The following is a 20,625-nucleotide window of genomic DNA, read 5'->3' as shown; positions in this document are numbered from 1 at the left end:
TTCTGAGAAATTGCCCAAGCTTTTATTTTGATGATCACATCATGTAAGTAAAGTGTAACATTTCAGGGGCCCCTTTGTTGAGCATGTGCTGTTGAAATATTTTTTGGAAAATGTGATTGGCTGTCACATTGGTCATGTGATCGGGAGCTGGTCCTACCATCTCCCAAGCATAGCTAGGGACCAGGACCTGTCTTTGATCTAAGCAAAGAAACTTCTACGTGGGTGGCATGAGGTCAACCCTCAACATGACCCCTAAACCTAACATTTAAAAATTGTCTAAATCTCAGTCTCAAGTATGCTGTATAAAATTACAGTTAGATATGTTCACACCTACTAATTTTACCCAACCAATAATTCTGTGCGCCCAAACTAATTTAGATCAAGGTGCTGGAATACAATGTGTTGTGTTATTGGCAGTAAATTGCACTGAATTGTTGTGAGACAAAGCAATTGAAGGGAAAAGTATATCTTCTTATATATTAATCTTGGAAATTATACAGTGTAATGTGTGTTTGTCAACCACTAGAAAACCTGGCTGACCTAAAACAGAAGGCATGATTTACTAAACTGAAAATAGCTCTGCATAATCCCAATTAACCTTTATTTTGTCAGATCGAAGGACCATTATACCTTACGGAGAATTGTAGGCTATAGAATGCTTGATGCCTATTCTAGTTCCAACAAATGATAATAAATAATTAAATGATAATAAAATAATAATACAAAATAATAAATAAGACCTAGGGGTTTATTTAAAAAAAAATGCTGTGTGAATGTCTCCACTCATGTCAATTCTATATTTTGCCTAGCATGCTTTTTTTTCCTTTGATGGTCAGCTCCACCTAGTGGCCGTAATACAGTATTTTTTTGAAATATCTCAATCAGGAACAAAAAGCATTATAGCCACCTGGGGGATGTTGGTCATCATAAGAAATAAGCGTATTAGAGAAAATACGTGATTCTAGTTATAACATGGTCACCATAGGCTGTGGAGTGGTGAAGGAACTTCTTGCATGTGGAATCAGTCTCTCTGCAGACATCTTTAACCACTTTCCGACTACCGCACTCTGATATACGTCGGCACAATGGCAGCGTTGGGCAAATGGGCGTAACTGTGCGTCCCCTTTAATTTGTGGGGCTAGAGGGCCGAGTACAGTGTGACCATGCCCGCGGGTCCCTCTGACTCGATGTCCGCTGGGGGAACCGTGCTCGTGTCACGGAGAGGCAGAACGGGGAGATGTAAACAAGGCCCATTCTGCCTAGTGACATGACAGAGATCCACTGCTCCCTGTCATCGGGAGCAGTGATTTATGTCATGTCAGTGGTAGCCCATCCCCCCCACAGTTAGAATCACTCCCTAGGACACACTTAACCCCTTGATCACCCCCTAGTGTTTAACCCCTTCCCTGCCAGTGTCATTTACTCAGTAATCGGTGCATTTTTATAGCACTGATCGCTGTATAAATGACAATGGTCCCAAAATAGTGTCAAAAGTGTCCGATGTGTCCACCATAATGTCACAGTCCCGATAAAAATCGCAGATTGCCGCCATTATTAATAAAAAAACTTAATCATAATAATGCCATAAATCTAACCCCTATTTTGTAGACGACATCATTTTTGCGTATATCCAATCAATATACACTTATTGCATTTTTCTTTACCAAAAATATGTAGAAGAATACATATTGGCCTAAACTGAGGGGAAAAAAAATGTTTTTTTATATATTTTTGGGGGATATTTATTATAGCAAAAAGTAAAAAATATTGCTTTTTTTCAAAATTGTCGCTCTTTTTTTTATTTATAGCGCAAAAAACAAAAACCACAGAGGTGATCAAATACCACCAAAAGAAATCTTTATTTGTGGGGAAAAAAGGACGTCAATTTTGTTTTGGTACAACGTCGCACGACCGCGCAATTGTCAGTTAAAGTGACGCAGTGCCGAAACGCAAAAAGTGCTCTGGTCAGGAAGGAGGTAAAATCTCCTAGGGCTGAAGCTGTTAAAACGTTCCAGCAGACTATACATGCAGACTGATGTGATTTCCAGTGCACAGCCAAGCTTGTGAAAATAAAATGAATGGATATTTAGGCTAGGTTCAGATCTTGCATAACATATACATCAGTGTGCAGCTACAATACGCTTTCCTCCATGGTGATGAAATATAGCATTTTCAACAATACAAGTGTAAATTACAATGTGCAAATTAATCATAGCCAATCTTGTGCTACATTGCACCCCCCTTCCTAACCCTATCACCCTATTATCACTACGCAATGCAAAACATTATCTATATAATACATGCATAATTCAAATAAAGTGCTTAGTGGATAACACAATTCAAATAATTATATATGTGAAGCATAGAAAGTCCATAAAAATGCTTATGAAGTGCCAAAAAGTGTCTTGGTGCTTATTGCTGAGATTACATTGTGTGCTCCCCCTTTTGAACACCACACTCACCATCCATCCATGACCCCTTATGTACTAAGTGGGTTTAAAAGCACTCAGAGATCTCTCCTCCAGGACTCCTTTTACTTCTTATAGCCGTGCTTAAGTGGCAATTTTCCAGGGACCAACACATGATAGCATGGAATGGACCAAAGGGATACTCCAAATAGTGTATTAACATTTGATATAATATCCAATAGAAGCATTTACATAGTAGCGCATTACAATGTGTCCACGGACCGGAAATGAGAAAACCAGAAGTGACACAGATAGAATATGGAACCACCCAAAGCTTTTCATCAGAGTGATGTCATCAGAAGATGCGGCGGGTTTGGCGCACTTAAAAACGTTCATTTTTTTTCAATGTGTGGTGGTGCCACTACAGTTGATAATTAATGGCACCACAGAGGGTCTGATTAAAAAGGCAGCATGTTTTTGCGCATGTTCCCAATACACAAAGATCCGAACCTAGCCTAATTGTTATTGGCACTCCCATGAATCTGTGGTTCAGTGCAGCACATTTTTGGGACTTCTTTTCTGCATTTCTTGCACATAGGGCAGCCTATTGAAATGAATGAGCTGCCCTGCACACAAAGCACGGAAATGTGTGAAAAACACAGAGAAACCTGCCTGCACTTAGTTGTACTTGTAGGTGTGAACCAAGCCTTAAGCCTCCCACAAACCAGTAGATTTATTTCGTTCAACCCAGCAGGGCTGAAAAAAAATCCTCAAAGGAATGGTCAGACGTGATACTAAACATGCATAAACATTCTCGCTCTATGTCTCTTAAGGAAATGGTAGTGAAACCACACACGAGGTGGTATCTCACCCCAGATAGAGTAAATAGATTCTACCCAGGAGTCCCAGACACTTGCTTTAGGGGCTGCCAGGCCACAGGAACATTGCTCCATACATTGTGGAGCTGTCCCCTAACTGAAACATATATGGAGTCAGGTAGCCTCCAAGGTAGCGCAGATGACTGGGTCACTGATCACACTGACAGCACCAATGTGCCTACTCTTCACCCCCCATACCAAATACCCCTCCCCCAAACCAAAAATTAGTAAATACCCTTTTCTGTGCTATCTTATGGGCTACAGCCTTAAACTGGCGCTCACCTACGGTACTCTGGGCTCAGGAACTCCAAAGAATGGAAACCATTAAACTAATGGAACAAATCCACCATACTGTACTAGACACCATGTATGTTTTCAATAACAAATGGTCCGGATGGACTGCATATGGTAGTACACTGTGAACCAATGGCCTTATACATGTATCTTACCCTTTTTTTCTTCCAAGTGACATGTGATATCTCCAGCATGCACCAAAAATACCCATAGGATTGGTTTTGGTTAAATAGATGCAAATATGATAATAATTGTAATTGTCTACAGCTTTGTCTCTTGACTCAGCATAACCCTGTTAATTTCTATAGTTCTCCTCTTTTATTATTTATACAGTTATCTTTCCTTTTTATTTTCCTGTGTAATATTGGTAATGGGAAGCTCCACAATATAGCGCCAAAACCCAGTTAGTGCACTATATATAGTTACATATATACTATAGTAGGTGAGGTTGAAAAAAGACACAAGTCCATCAAGTCCAACCTATGTGTGTGATTATGTGTCAATATTACATTATATATCCCTGTATGTTGCAGTCACTCAGGTGCTTATCTAATAGTTTCTTGAAGCTATCAATGCTCCCCGCTGAGACCACCGCCTGTGGAAGGGAATTCCACATTCTTGCCGCTCTAATGCCGCGTACACACGGTCGGACTTTCCGGCATACTTGGTCCGGCGGACCAGAGTGTGCCGGACAATCCGCCCGTGTGTGGGCGGCGGCGGACTTTTCCGGCGGACTTCTTCCCAAAAGCCCGCCGGACCTAGATTTTAAACATGTTTGAAATCTTTCCGTCGGACTCAGTTTCGGGCGGAAAGTCCGCTCGTGTGTGTGCTGGTCCGACGGAAAGCCCGCTCGTGTGTAGGCTGGTCCGACGGACCAAATGCGACACGAGGGGATGGTATTGCATCTCGCGCTCGCTGCAATAGGAAAAACAAATCTTCCTATTGCGGCGAGCGCGGGGCATACCAGGCCCTTAGGTCTGGTATGGATTATAAAGGGGAACCCCGCTACGCCGAAAAAACGGCGTGGGGTCCCCCTAAAATCCATACCAGACCCCGATCCGAGCACGCAGCCTGGCCGGTCAGGAAAGGGGGTGGGGACGAGCGAGCGCCCCCCCCCCTCCTGAACCGTACCAGGCCGCATGCCCTCAACATGGGGGGTGGGTGCTTTTGGGGAGGGGGGCGCCCTGCGCCCCCCCCCCAAAGCACCTTGTCCCCATGTTGATGAGGACAAGGGCCTCTTCCCGACAACCCTGGCCGTTGGTTGTCGGGGTCTGCGGGCGGGGGCTTATCGGAATCTGGGAGCCCCCTTTAATAAGGGGGCCCCCAGATCCCGGCCCCCCACCCTATGTAAATGAGTATGGGGTACATGGTACCCCTACCCATTTACCTAGGAAAAAAGTGTAAGTAATAAAACACACTACACAGGTTTTTAAAATATTTTATTAAACAGCTCCGGGGGGGATCTTCCTCCGGCTTCGGGGGTCTTCTTCCGGCTTCGGGGGTCCCTCCGCTTCATCTTCTCCCGGCGTCCGGTTGGTTCTTCTCCGCTCTCCGGCCTCTTCTCCCGGTGTCGCAGGTCTTCGGCCGGCCCCTCCGCTCTCTTCATGTAGCTCTATTGCGAGCGGAGGTCCGGACTTCTTGGCTTCTTGGCTTCTTGGCTTCTTGGCTTCTTGGCTTCTCTTCTCTTCTCTTCCCCCAGATGTTGACACGACGCTCTCTCCGGCTGGACTGGTCTCTGAGGGCTGCGTTGTGACTTATATAGGCGGAGACCCCGCCCCCATATGATGTCACAGTCCCTGGGCATGCTGGGACTGTGACGTTTTAGGGGGCGTGGTCGACCACGCCCCCTAAAACGTCACAGTCCCAGCATGCCCAGGGACTGTGACATCATATGGGGGCGGGGTCTCCGCCTATATAAGTCACAACGCAGCCCTCAGAGACCAGTCCAGCCGGAGAGAGCGTCGTGTCAACATCTGGGGGAAGAGAAGAGAAGAGAAGCCAAGAAGCCAAGAAGCCAAGAAGCCAAGAAGTCCGGACCTCCGCTCGCAATAGAGCTACATGAAGAGAGCGGAGGGGCCGGCCGAAGACCTGCGACACCGGGAGAAGAGGCCGGAGAGCGGAGAAGAACCAACCGGACGCCGGGAGAAGATGAAGCGGAGGGACCCCCGAAGCCGGAAGAAGACCCCCGAAGCCGGAGGAAGATCCCCCCCGGAGCTGTTTAATAAAATATTTTAAAAACCTGTGTAGTGTGTTTTATTACTTACACTTTTTTCCTAGGTAAATGGGTAGGGGTACCATGTACCCCATACTCATTTACATAGGGTGGGGGGCCGGGATCTGGGGGCCCCCTTATTAAAGGGGGCTCCCAGATTCCGATAAGCCCCCGCCCGCAGACCCCGACAACCAACGGCCAGGGTTGTCGGGAAGAGGCCCTTGTCCTCATCAACATGGGGACAAGGTGCTTTGGGGGGGGGGGCGCAGGGCGCCCCCCTCCCCCAAAGCACCCACCCCCCATGTTGAGGGCATGCGGCCTGGTACGGTTCAGGGGGGGGGGGGCGCTCGCTCGTCCCCACCCCCTTTCCTGACCGGCCAGGCTGCGTGCTCGGATCGGGGTCTGGTATGGATTTTAGGGGGACCCCACGCCGTTTTTTCGGCGTAGCGGGGTTCCCCTTTATAATCCATACCAGACCTAAGGGCCTGGTATGCCCCGCGACGGGGCTAGCAAGGTGTCAATCTCGCCGATAAAAGCGGCAAGATTGACATCCTTCTCTAGTCCCGTCGCACCTGAGTCACGTTCAAAATGAACGGACTTGTCCGTGTGTGGGCAAGTCCGTTCATTCTGAAAGTCCGCCGGAACTCCGGCGAAAGTCCGTCGGAAAGACGGGCGGACTTAGCCCGCCGGAAAATCCCGGCGTGTGTGGGCAAGTCCGTTCGTTTTAAAGTCCGGCGCACCTGGCGGACAAAGTCCGTCGGAAAGTGTGCCGGACCAAGTAGGATAGAAAGTCCGCTCGTGTGTACGCGGCATTACAGTAAAGAACCCTCTACGTAGTTTAAGGTTTAAGGTTAAACCTCTTTTCTTCTAAAGCCTACCATTGGAAAACGGTACCATCGTGAATATGACTAAAATGTATTGCATATATATTTACCAATCAGGGTTGCATCCCGACATATACCATAACTTCCATGTTATTGTCTGTATTGTCTTTTCCTACTCTCAAATAAAAACGTTTGTATTAAAAAAAAAAACTTGACAGCTCAGGTTGGAGTAGCTGCACTAACTATCCTATGTTAGTACAGTGAGCTCCCCTGCTGTTCTATTATGTTATGACAGGGGGGCGGCCCCCTGCCAGAACACTCTGGTCCACACTCTCAGCCATTGGCTGAGAATGCTGATCGGGAGCCGATCGGCAGACCTTTTTTGGTCATGCCCCTTTTACAGAAGCCGGCCGAACAGGCCGGTGTTCTGTGAAAAGAGCCAGCTCGTCAAAATCTCCAATTATGTCACTTCCGGTGACTCTCCAGCAGCAGTAATTGCAGATTTCGACGACTTGGCTGTTTTCCCAGAACACAGACAGCGTATACACTACGGTACAGGACGAGTTGGCTGTTTGACAGAGCACCGGCTAAGGAGTACAAAAGCTGTCACCGCCATGTTGTTGGTTACTAGCTGGAAATGTCCACTCATTATATTGTGTACTGTAGTGTATACGCTGCCGGTATTCTGTGAAAGCAGCCAAGTCGCCAAAATCTGCAATTACTGCTGCTGGAGAGTCACCGGAAGTGATGTTGTTGGAGATTTTTTTCTTTTTATTTCTTTTTATTGAAGATGATTTGTATAGGTTGTGACAGTAGGAGATGCTGTCATGGTAAAATTGGTAGTTTGGGGGACACAGGGTATGCACATTTGCTTGATGCAAGACTGCAGAACATAGATGTGGACTGGAGAAGACTGCTTTTGCAGCTTTCTCCAGATTTTGGTATTCTGGCATGGGGCTCTGTAGTTTGGAGATTCCATAGTGTCTTGGGTGGGACGGGATCTCCAACCCTGTGTCCAGATTTTGTAGATGACCAGCAGGGTGTGTGCTCAGGTGAGCACAACCTTTATAATGAGTGTATGGGAATACCTCATGGCTCTCAGTTGGAGACTGCTCCACCCCAAGAGAGACAGGAGGTCTCCAGGAGTCAGAGGGGCTGCAGGAGGCAGCCAGAACGTGTGTGACTGCAAGAGGCAGTAAACAGCCTGAGGACTAAGGCCAAAGCGGAGCTGTGGGCACTAAAGTAAAGCCGTCCACATTGAAGAACCTATGGTCTGAGGACCAGCGTAACAAGCAGAGATACTGCTAAAGAGAGAGCCAGGTGGGCTAGTATTTTCCATTGTGTATATTTGCTGGAGAAGAACCCCTGCGTGGGAAACCTTTATGTTACGGACTTTTATTTGCCTGTTTAATAAAAATGGTCTACCATACCCTAAAGTATAGTTCCTGAATCCTGACTGGCGTGAATCACTCACAAGTGCATCTACCACGAGAGCTAATGGTCCCCCATGTTACAAGGTACAGAACATAGCCTTTGGGCATTCCCTGGCTAACAAATACAGATAACACAAACTGCTAAATAATACAACTTATCAAATAAATGGAACAAAACATTCCATAGACTTTGCTCGGACGTTCTAGTAATTTATTTCAAGAATTAATGAATTGCAAGGGGATTCCTGTACCCTCTCAACCTACAGAGTGATACATCAGGAGAACATTAACTCATAGTCGGATTTATACCCAAGGTAATGAAGAGTGAGTCGCTGCAAAGGAGTAAAACCTTATATATCTTAGGCTAAACCATAACAGGGTTGAAACGTGGTTGGAGATTTTGATCAGTTGGCTGTTTTGACAGAACACTGGCTTCTGTCAGGCCGACTCCAGTACACATGGGCCGAATGACAAACTGTTTACATTGAACCGGCATATGCCCCCCCGACATTCATCCTGTGTGTGTACTAGGCTTTACTCTGCTTTGTCCTGGGTGGCCTTAAGAATATAACCCAATTTTCCTTGCATGACTGGGCATGCAGACTCACAACTGTGCTCATCACTCATAATGATTTCCCTTTTCCTGAATCTACAAGATTCCCTGGGGATGGTCAGAGAAAGTAATAATTATTGTAAGGACTTAAGCTACATTTAATCATTTACGCTTTAACTGAAGTTTTAAATTATTTTAATTTATATAGGAGTTTTTTTTTTTAAAGAGGATAGAGTAGGAAATAGCTAAAATTCCTGCCGTGTGTCCCATTGGAGAGATTTCACCCTCACTTCCTGTCCCAGGACAGAATACGAGATAGAAAATCTTTCCAATGTAAAAGAGAATACCCTTTAAGACTAGAACTAGAACAGGTGCCCCTATTGAAAACGTATCCCTTACTTCTACCTGTTTTGGCGACAAACATTTCATTTCGGATTTCCCATCTCTTTCTGTTTCAGTAACAATGGTTACCTGAACAAAAAATACAAATTTGACAGGGGAGCTGCACTTTCAAAACCTAAAGTGGTTCTAAAGGCAGAAGGATTTTTTTTAACCTTAAAGTGATTTGACTTGGTTAAATTGATGATAGGCAACTCCTATCCTCATATTGATTAGTGGTTCCACATTAATAATAACTACTGCAGTAGGGAACAGACACAAAAGATACGCTCAGCATCTTTCCAAATAACTGTTCTGCTTTAATATGACGCAATTGAAGGTTTTTATACACATGATTACGTAGGTATCACATTAATATTACAATTGTACAGTTATGGCAACAAGGGGCGTTACATAGGCAGGTTAATTCTAATCAGGACTCCAAAGAATGTAAACATTTGCTGAAAACATTATTAGTGCTGTGTGCACAGTGAGGGCAGTGTGCAATACATACAAAATACAATACAATTATATACAGAACTTACAAATTTCCATTACAGTCTCCCCTCTTTTGATCAATATTTTGATCACTAACCATACCTGCTATCACCTTTAACCTGGAACCTCCACACGCTTAGGTGGAGGTAGTCCTGGCCAAAGAGATAAAAACTCCATTGTGGAGAAAATAATAGCTGAGCAACTTTTTCAATTTGTGTAATACACGGTTAAATGTAACCTTCATTTCACCATGTCTGGAAAACAGATTAAAAAAATAATTGTGATCACATTGTTTACCATTAGATTCGTTAACCCGGCACATTTTGTTATAAATGTTTTGTCTAAAAAACTGGAATTGGCATGTGTCCTTTCAGCTTATCACTCACCTCTCATCTCAGCCACATTCTTTCAGGAGAGCACAAAGGAGGGGGTCACATCTGCGTACATGACACACACAAGAGATAGAACTAAAGGTCCCAGCATTCGCACACACATACACCAATATCTCTCTAAAATCGCTTACATTTTTCCCATTTGTACACAACACATGCATATCATTCTCTCACTTTCTTTTAACTCTCATTAATATTTCCCTGCCTTAAATTCTGCATTCCTTATTTTGTTCAGATATCTTTTATATCTAGCTTCTATGATCAGACGGGCAGCCAGAGTGCTCATCCCATCTTTCCTCTCTGACAACATATAAAGTATTCTGTTTTAATTCTCATTTCTCTGTTTCTGACTTTACTAGTTGTAGCACCTGACCCCAAATTCATCCCATAACTTAACATGAAAATGTCCCTTTCTGTCTAGTGTTAATGTCACCCTTGATCCATCCTGCTCACATCCTCCTCTAGCTGTTTACTCTGCATGATTCTTAGTCCCTGTGGACCTTGGTAACCCAGTTACCTATTGTGGATCCCTGTCCACTTTAACCATTAATCTAGGGGCTCAGTATAGGCGGAACCGTACCTTCTGTTCATATATAGCGCACCTCTTGCGCTGGGCATTTTTGAGGGTCTCTTACCCTTCATTCCCTTACTTAATTTAATGCCCATAATGACTGGCCAGTCTTCTCTCTTCTCTACGTGTGCCTATACCCTTTTGCCTCTAAACTACTTTATCTAGCAGATGTACTACATATACCTGTGAACAGCACTATTCTTCCCTTTCTTATCTATAACACTCCGATGGACAATAGACAGTGACAACATAACATATAACCACCTATCAATACAGTTCGATTAAGGGGAGTAAAATTGGTACCCTTTGTCCTGAAAATGCCTTAGCGATCAAGGAAGTCTGATAACTCAAATGTAAGCAAAAGGCTTACCTCAGCCGGCTGAATATCAGAAATTCCCGGATCATCTCAAGCTCCTCGTTTCGGATACTCAGGGTCACCTGGAATCCCCTCCTAAGGCAAAGCTTGCCATGCTGACTTGGTTAAATTGATGAGAGGCAACTCCTATCCTCATATTGATTAGTGGTTCCAAATTAATAATAACTACTGCAGTAGGGAACAGACACAAAAGATACGCTCAGCATCTTTCCAAATAACTGTTGTGCTTTAATATGACGCAATTAAAAGTTTTTATACACATGATTACGTAGGTATCCCATTAATATTACAATTGTACGGTTATGGTAACAAGGGGCGTTACATAGGCAGTCTAATTCGAATCAGGACTCGAAAGAATGTAAACATTTACTGAAAACATTATTGGTGCTGTGTGCACAGTGAGGGCAGTGTGCAATAAATACAAAATAGAATACAATTATATACAGAACTTACAAATTTCCATTACAGATTTTAAACCATATTTTTTTTAAAATAACAAATATGTAATACTTACCTTCTCTGTGCAATGGTTTTGCACAGAGCAGCCTCACCCCCAGCGCCTCTGGCTCTTCCCCCCCCTGTCCCCATAGCAAGCCACTTGGCTCCTGATGCTGTCAGTCGAACCCAGTGAGGAGGGAGCAGGGATGGGGCCAAACCATTCTGCATATGTCTATGGGCGCACACACCCAAGTTGGGAGTGTGCACACACGAGTGCCCACATTGCCAGCGGCTTGCTAAGGGGGCACTCAGAGAAGAGAGGGAGCCTAGAGGGCAGGAGAGGGACCCCAGAAGAGGAGGTTCAGGGCCACTATGGGCAATATGGTTGCACAGACCTGATAGGTATAACATGTTTATAACATGGTTATTTTAATCACTTTAGTACCGCACACTTTTACCCCCTCCTGTCCTGACCAGGCCAATTTTCAGATTTCAGCACTCTCACACTTTGAATGACAATTACTCAGTCATGCAACTCTGTACCCAAATGAAATTGTTATCATTTTTTTGAGACAGATAGAGCTTTCTTTTGATGGTATTTAATCACCACTGAGTTTTTAATATTTTTTTTTATATATAAGCAAAACAAAAAAAAAATCCCAAATTTTGGAAAAAAATACGTTTTTCTTAGTTTCTGTTATAAGATTTTGCGGCCCTAAAATTCCAGGACAGTACAAATGCAAATACTCCCCAAATGACCCATTTTTGGAAAGTAGACAGTCCAAGGACTTTAAAAGATGCATTTTTTGAAGCTGTAATTTTTTCACAATTTTTTGGAAAATGAAGAAATTTAATAAAATTAGTTTTTTTTTCCACAAAGTTGTCATTTTAATAAGTTATTTCTCACAGACAGCATGGGCATACTTACAATTATACACCAAAAAACATTGTCAGTGTATAATCCCCATCGGGCAGCTGCTCGAAAAGTGTCAACTTAACACATGACTTTCATATCTATAGGGGTTTTTGTACGTTTTGGATTGTTGGCCCTCTACTATGTTGCTGTCAGGACATCATCCAGAACAAAGGTATGCATGCGCCAATATACAGTCTAGGTACTTTTGCTAGCCTCCTTCATGGGCACTCTTATTTGCACAAAACACACACAGGGACATTACATGGATGTCTTCACTTGCAGGCACTCATGGACACACATGAAGTTCCAGAACTGACACCAAACATCCTATTTCAAGAAAGAGTAGCGACAGATGGTTGTTGGTTGATCTTCATCTTATCCGTGAACCCTGCTTTTGTGTATAATGATCTTGTGATTATCCTGATTTCCTCTTACCAACATGTCTCATTCTTGGATTTCCCTCTGTCTGATTGCTGGTTGTGACCCCAGCTTGTTTAAAGACTTCTTTTCTACTGATCAACCGTGTATGACCCTAACTTTGGCTCCTCACCACTTCATTATTTCCAGTCCTATAGTTCACCTGTGTGTAACCTTGGCTGTGCTCCCGACCTTGACTCTTTAATCTACATTCTACTGATCACCCATGTATGACCTTGGCTTGGCCCCTGAACCCAACCCCACTACCCTTCAGTTCTCCCCTGCTGTTTTTATCCCGCATCATCTTTGCCTTCCACGAGTGTCAGTATCCCACTGACTACTGGGTCTGATCTGCTCCTCTACCGTTTCTCTCCATGATCCATCTGAGACTCTCATATCTTAGCTAGAGAGCTACCCCACTGACCACCTCCAGGAACAGCTACCAATGAACTGGACTTTTGGTACCCATGCCACTTTGTGCCTTGCACTCCTTATCAACACATAGCTCCATAGTTACGTAGTTGGTGAGGCTGAAAAAAGACACCAGTCCATCCAGTTCAACCTATGATGTGTGTGTGTGTGTGTATGTCAATAGTACATTGTATACTCCTGTATGTTGTGGTCATTAAAGTACCCATCTAATAGTTTTTTAAACTATTGGTGCTCCCTGTTGATACCACTGCTTGTGGAAGAGAATTCTACTCCTTACCGCTCTTACAGTTAAGAACCCTCTTGGCAGTTTAAGGTAAAACGGCTTCTCTTCTAATTTTAGTTAATGGCCGCATGTCTTTTTAAATCCCCTTTCACTGAAAAGGTTTTTCCCTATGCTAGGGTAGCCAGTACGGTATTTGTACATTGATATCATATCCCCTCTCAAGCGTCTCTTCTCCAGAGAGAATACGTTAAATGCTTGCAGTTTTTCCCCATAGCTGAGATCCTCCAGTCCCTTTATTAGCGTTGTTGCCCTTCTCTGGACTCTCTCCAGTTCCAGCACATCCTTCCTGAGGACTAATGCCCAGAACTGGACGGCATTCTCAAGATGCGGCCGGACCACAGTCTTGTAGAGAGGGAGAATTATCATTTTATCTCTGGAATAAATCCCCTTTTGATGCATGCCAATATTCTGTTGATTTTGCTTGCAGCAGCCTGGCATTGCGTGCCATTGCTGAGCTTGTCAACTATTAGGACCCCCAGGTCCTTTTCCATCCTAGATTCCCAGAGGTTCTCCCCCTAGTGAGTAACTGGCGTTTGTATTTTTGGCACCCAAATGCATTACCTTACATTAAACCTTACTTGCCATGTAGTTGCCCACCCCATTATTTTGTTTAGGTCTTCTTGTAAGGTTTTCACATTAGCTTTGTATCGTCTGCAAATACTGAGATTGAGCAGTTTATCCCATCCTCTAGATCGTTTATGAATAATTTAAACAGGATTGGTCCCAGGACAGATCCTCGGGGGAGCCCACTCTCCACACCAGACCATTACGAGTACTCGTCTTTTATAACCACCCTTTGGACTCGCCCCTGTAGCCAGCTTACAATCCAGGTACTCACCCTATGGTCCATGCCTACATACCTTAGTTTGTACAGTAAATGTTTGTGGGGAACTGTATCAAATGCCTTTGCAAAATCCAGATACACCACATCTACAGGGCCTCCTTTGTCTAGATGGCAGCTCACTACTTCGTAGGTTAATAGATTGGTCTGGCATGAATAATTCTTCATGAATCCATGTTGATTATTGCTAATGAACCCTTTTTATTACTAAAATCTTGGATATAGTCCCTTATCATCCCCTCCAATAGCTTGCAGACTATTGATGTTAGGCTATCTGGCCTGTAATTCCCAGAAATATATCTGAGCCTTTTTTAAATATTGGCGCCACGTTGGCTATTCTCCCATCAGCTGGTACTATTCCAGTCAGTAAACTGTTCATAAAAATAGAAACAACTGTCTAGTTAACACCTGGCTGAGTTCCTTAAGGACCCTCAGGTGTAAGCCATCTGGTCCCAGGGACTTGTTTATGTTAAGTTTTTCAAGTCTATTTTTGATTCTGTCTTCTGTTAGCCATGAGGGTGCTTACTGAGAAGTGTTATGAAAATTAACATTAATGTCTTGGTTACTGTATCCCCACTTTTCCTTTGTGAAGACAAAGAAGAAGAATACCTTTGCCTTCTCTCTGTCCTTTGTAGCCCAATTTCCTTCACCAACCTTTATGGGGCCAATAGGTTCTGGCCTCCCTTTCTTACTATTTATGAATGAATGAATGAATGAGTGACTTGTATAGCACTACCTATGCGAACTGAATCGCCTCAGGGCGCTTTTTAACCTACCAGCATGTCTTTGGAGTTTATGTTATGCTATGTGTCTTTCGTGTTCTATCTTAGCCGCCCTGATTGCACTCTTACATTTCTTTTTGCATTCTTTGTATTGTTGGAATGCTGGCAATGACCCCTCAGCCTTAAATTTTTGGAGGCCTTTTCTTTTGCTTTTATATGCATTCTTACATTGGAGTTTAGCCACCCAGGATTTATTTTGGCTGTTTTAAACTTATTTCTCGTTGGAAAGCACTGGCCAATACCTTTATTCTGTATGTTCTTAAAGCACTCCCATTTTTCCACTGTGTTCTTTTTTCCCATTTTTCCACTGTGTTCTTTTTTCCCATTTTTCCACTGTGTTCTTTTTTCCAATTTTTCCACTGTGTTCTTTTTTCCTAGGATTTTATTCCATTTAATAGCATCTAGCAAGGAGCGCAGTTGAGGGAAGTTGGCTCTTTTGAAATTCAGGTGGATTTATACTTGTAGAGGCAGCAGCTTCATATGTAGATAACACCTTCATCCATAGCGTGGATTTATCTTACATATTCTTTTTGAAATTCAGTGTACATGTATTACCTTTGTTTTCCTATTTTCTGTGATTTTCTTGTTCAAATTTTTTATTGATATAAATGCGTCAAAATGACAACAGACAGGTTAGCAGGACATTGCAAGACATGTGTAAGTTATATATGAGTGAACAGGGAAGGGTTAACAACCAAAAATGCAGACAGAATAGAATTAGGGATCTAAAACGGTGATTAGCAAACAAAGTAAAATATGACCAGCCTGGGTTTCAGAAACCCATCACTCAGGCCTCTAGGGAAGTGCCCAGAGGTCTCATAGTACTCTACATTAGAACTCCCAAATATAATATATTTTTTTTTAGCAGAGACCCTAGGGGAAAAAAAGGAGGTCATTGCAACTTTTTATGTCACACTGTATTTGAGCAGCAATTTTTCAAACGTGAAAAAACACTTTCATGAATAAAAAAAAACCAAAACAGTTTTGTGCAATATCCACAGAGGGGTGCGCGTGTGCTGCCGGAGGCGCGACCGCGTGTCTGATTTGACACAGGGGATGCCAATAAGCAGGTCCAGCGGACCCGATGTCCGCCGGCCACCTGCGATCGTTCCCGGAAGAGACAGAATGGTGATCTGCCTCTGTAAACAAGGCAGGTCGCCATTCTGATAGGGGAGCATATGGAGATCGGTGTTCCTGCTAAGCAGGAACACCGATCTCTGTCTTCACCCAGTCAGAGCAACCCCCCTGCACAATTAGCAAGCACCCCCTAGGGACACACTTAACTTAACTTTGATTGCCCCTGTTGTTAACCCCTTCCCATCCAGTGTCATTAGTACAGTAACAGTGCATATTTTTAGCACTGATCACTGTATTAGTGTCACTGGTCCACCGCGAATGTCGCAGTCTTGCTAAAAATCTCTGATCTCTGCCATTACTAGTTAAAGAAATAAAAATTCCATAAAATCGTTTGTAGACGCTATAACTTTTGCGCAAACCAATCAACATATGCTTATTGGGATTTTTGTTTTTACCAAAAATATGTAGCTGAATATGTTGGCCTAAATTGATGAAGAAATTAGATTTTTTCAGTTTTTTTATTGGATGTGTCTTTATAGCAGAAAGTGAAATATATATATATATTTCTTTAATTGTAGCTCTTTTTTTGTTTATAGTGCAAAAAATAAAAAACGCGGAGGTAATCAAATACCACCAAAAGAAAGCTCTATTTGTGGGGAAAAAAAGGGCATCAATTTTGGGTACAGCATCACATGACCGCACAATTGTCAGTTAAAGTAATGCAGTGCTGTATCGCAAAAATTGGCCTGGTCATGATGGGGGGGTAAAACCTTTTGGGGTTGAAGTGGTTAAGCCAGTGCGCATGGACCCTCACCATTGACTGTACAAACGTTTTATTTGTATTTTCAGGCGATCAACTCTACATTGAGGATGTGATCTTGTATAAATTAAATCTTGCATTCCCTCTGTAGGCTTTACAGGCTTTACAACTCAGCACAAAGGAAATGCATCTAACCCTTACAAATATTGGTCACTGGTGAAAGGTTGTATCCTCAGGAGACTACACAGTACGTTAACAATAGACTTATAAAATAAAGTGTAAAGCAGGAGGAAAGAGAATATTACATTTTACATCTAGTCCTGTGAGTGGATGGTGCTGAATAATACAAGAGATCAATAACCACATCTGAAAAAATGGATGCCAAAATTTCACCTAAACAGCATCTGTTAAAGTGAGAATGCTATTAGTGGGTTCCAATTATGTAAAATTCAGTGCAAATCTACCATATCAGCAAAGAAAAAAGGGCATGGCTGCCTAAGTGTATTCTCTCCACCATATTGTCGTATGGCTGTCAGCTTGACTCATTTACATTTTAGAGCTTAATGATGGAGCAATTGTGAATAGATGAGCAACAGACCCTGACCACTGACAGATGCACAAGAAAGATGCCCATATACAGGCGTAAAATTTTCCTTTATATAGGCAATGCTAACTACTTAACTAATTAACTTAATGTGTATGTGTGTTGCAAAGATCAGCGAACAATCATGAACAATTTGATGGTTGGAAAAAGTAAATTGCAAGGTCAGGGAAAGAGCTTACTACGTTTTACATAATTCAAAAACATAAATGAGGACTGGGTTTATCTGCCTAATGCCGTGTACACACGGCCGGACTTTTTGACTAAACTTGTCCGACGGAACGAATCCATCGGACAACTCGACTGTGTGTGGGCTTCATCGGACCTGCAGCGGACCTTTTCTTTCAAAAATGTGAGGGACTTTAGATTTAGAACATGTTTCAAATCTTGCGAGTCAAAAAATCAGTTCGTCTGTATGCTAGTCCGACGGAAGAAAACCGACGCTAGGGCAGCTATTGGCTACTGGCTATGAACTTCCTTATTCTAGTCCGGTTGTATGTCATCACGGTCGAAGCCGTCGGACTTTGGGGTGATTCTGTGTAGACAAGTCCAATTCGACGGAAGTCCGTCAAAAAGTCAGTCGAAAGTCCGTTGAAAAGTCTGTCGAAAGTCAGTCGAAAAGTCAGACGTGATTCAGTCCGTCAACCGGTCGTGTGTACACAGCATAAGTACACAGCATAAGAATTTGTAATTTTGTTCAGCCATACTTATGATACGTACACCCCTGGCAGCCAGGAAGGTACACTTGGCTATGTCCTTCCTTTCCTTTTCTAACTAGGCAGAAGTCATAATGTGTGTTGGCCAATGCTGGAGGCAGAGAAATGTCATAGGAAATGGAATTGATAAATAGAAAAATCATATGTTTGGCCGTTTAGAATTGCAAATCCTTTGCCATGCATATCAGTAAACATGTGTGCAATTTAAGTGTCTTTTTATATGTCTAGTTGTTTGACTTAGCCACTTAAGGAACCGAAGATTTTCCCCCTTATTGACCAGGCCATTTTTTGCGATACAGCACTGTGTCGCTTTAACTGACAATTGCGCGGTCGTGCGACGCTGCGCCCAAACAAAATTGATGTCCTTTTTTTCCCCACAAATAGAGCTTTCTTTTGGTAGTATTTGATCACCTCTGCGATTTTTATTTTTTGCGCTATAAACAAAAAAGACTGACAATTTTGAAAAAAATATATATTTTTTGCTTTTTGATATAATAAATATCCCAAAATAACAATAATTAAAAAAAAATGTCTTCATCAGTTTAGGCCGATATGTATTCTTCTACATATTTTTGGTAAAAAAAATTGCAATAAGCGTATATTGATTGGTTTACGCAAAAGTTATAGCGTCTACAAAATAGGAAATAGATTGGCATTTTTATTATTATTATTTTTTTTTCCAGTAATGGCAGTGATCAGTGATTTTTAGTGGGACTGCAATATTGCAGCGGACAGATCGGACACTTTTAACACTTTTTTGGGACCATTGACATTTATACAGCGACAGTGCTATAAAAATGCACTGATTACTGTATAAATGTCACTGGTAGGGAAGGGGTTAACACTAGGGGGTGATAAAGGGGTTAAATGTGTTCCCTGGATGTTTCTAACTGTGGGGGGGGTGCACTGCCTGGAGGAGGAGAGAGATCGCTGTTCCTTATCACTAGGAAGAGACAATCACTCTCTACTCCCCAGACAGAATGAGGATCTCTTTGTTTACATTGACAGATCCCCGTTCTGCCTGTCTGTGGAGTGATCGTGGGTGGCCAGTGGACATTGTGGCCACTGGCCTCGTGCATCACCTCCCCCACCGTGCATCAGGCCTGCTATAGCTGTTAAAAGGCCCGATGTACAGCTACGGCGATTAGCGGGAATGAGCCGACCAGCCGCCGTATAATGACGGAGCAAGTGGTTAAAGTAGTATTACATACAGAAAAGTATTACAGCTTACCAATCTTGTCTTAGGGTATCTCCACTCTGGATGGAGGAGCAATGGAGACATCTTTGGACTGTAGCATTGTTAATGTAGTAGTGTTCAATGGACTAACAGATTTAGATGGATTTCACCAACAAATTAATGTTGAACTCCAGCTAACACTTTTAAAGCAGTTATGCCGCGTACACACGAGTGGACTTTACGGCAGACTTGGTCCGGCGGACCAAAGTCCGGCGGATAATTCGATCGTGTGTGGGCTCCAGCGGACTTTTTTTTCCCAAAAGTTCGATGGACCTAGAAATGAAACATGTTTCAAATCTTTCTGACGGACTCGAATACGGTCGGAAAGTCCGCTCATCTGTATGCTAGTCCGACGGACAAAAACCAACGCTAGGGCAGCTTTTGGCTACTGTCATCACGTACGAATCCGTCGGACTTTGGTTGATCGTGTGTAGGCAAGTCCGTTCATTTGGAAAGTCCGTCGAAAAATCTGCCGCACCAAGTCTGCCGTAAAGTCCGCTCGTGTGTACGCGGCATAACAGCAACAGAGGTTTTCCCTTTGGAAATAAAGCTTTTACATAAATGAATAAAAGCCACCCCTGCCCTTCTTCTGTTACCCATGGTTCTGGTGTAAATACAGGGCTGGAACAAAGGGTGGGCAGGAGAGGCGGTTGCCCTGGGCACTGCGGTATCCTGTGAGATGGGGGGGGCCACAAGAAGATTGGGGGGGTAGATTTGTGTTGAAAGGGAGAATTTGGGGGCCCAGCAGGGGGTAAGTATTGCTCTGGTAGGGGAAATTTGGAGGGGAGGTGCTAAGAGTGATGCTTTAGGGGGATCGGTGTTGGGAGGGGGGATGGAGGGGAAGAAGATTTGTGCTAGGAGGGAGGGATTTGAAGTGGAGGGGAGAAGATGTGTACTAGGAGGGGAAATTTTAGGGGTAGATGATTTTTGCTAAGAGGGGTGATTTTTTTTTTGGGGGGTGGGAGCATTTGAGCCGGGGGAATTTGGGGGAGGGGGGGGGAAGATTTGTACTGAGAGGGTGGATTTCAGCAGGGAGCAGATTTGTGCTGGGAGAAGGGGAAAATTATGCTTAGAGGGTAATCATGTAGATTAGTGCTCAGTGTTTTTGTGTGGGATGTTTGCTGACACATAATGCTTAGGTGGGGGGGGGGACACAGTTTGGCATATTCACCCTGAGCTCTAGATGACCTTGCCCTGGCACTGTGTAAACATAACGTACATTTTTATGTAATTTTTTTTTTTTTTTTTTTACACGACCCCCAACTTTGTTTGAAAATAAATATTTAACATGTTTGTTGCTTTGCTTAT

Source organism: Aquarana catesbeiana, linkage group LG03 (genome assembly GCF_042186555.1).
Source record: "Aquarana catesbeiana isolate 2022-GZ linkage group LG03, ASM4218655v1, whole genome shotgun sequence".
In the NCBI taxonomy this organism is placed as follows: Eukaryota; Metazoa; Chordata; class Amphibia; order Anura; family Ranidae; genus Aquarana; species Aquarana catesbeiana.
This window is presented reverse-complemented; position numbering follows the sequence as displayed.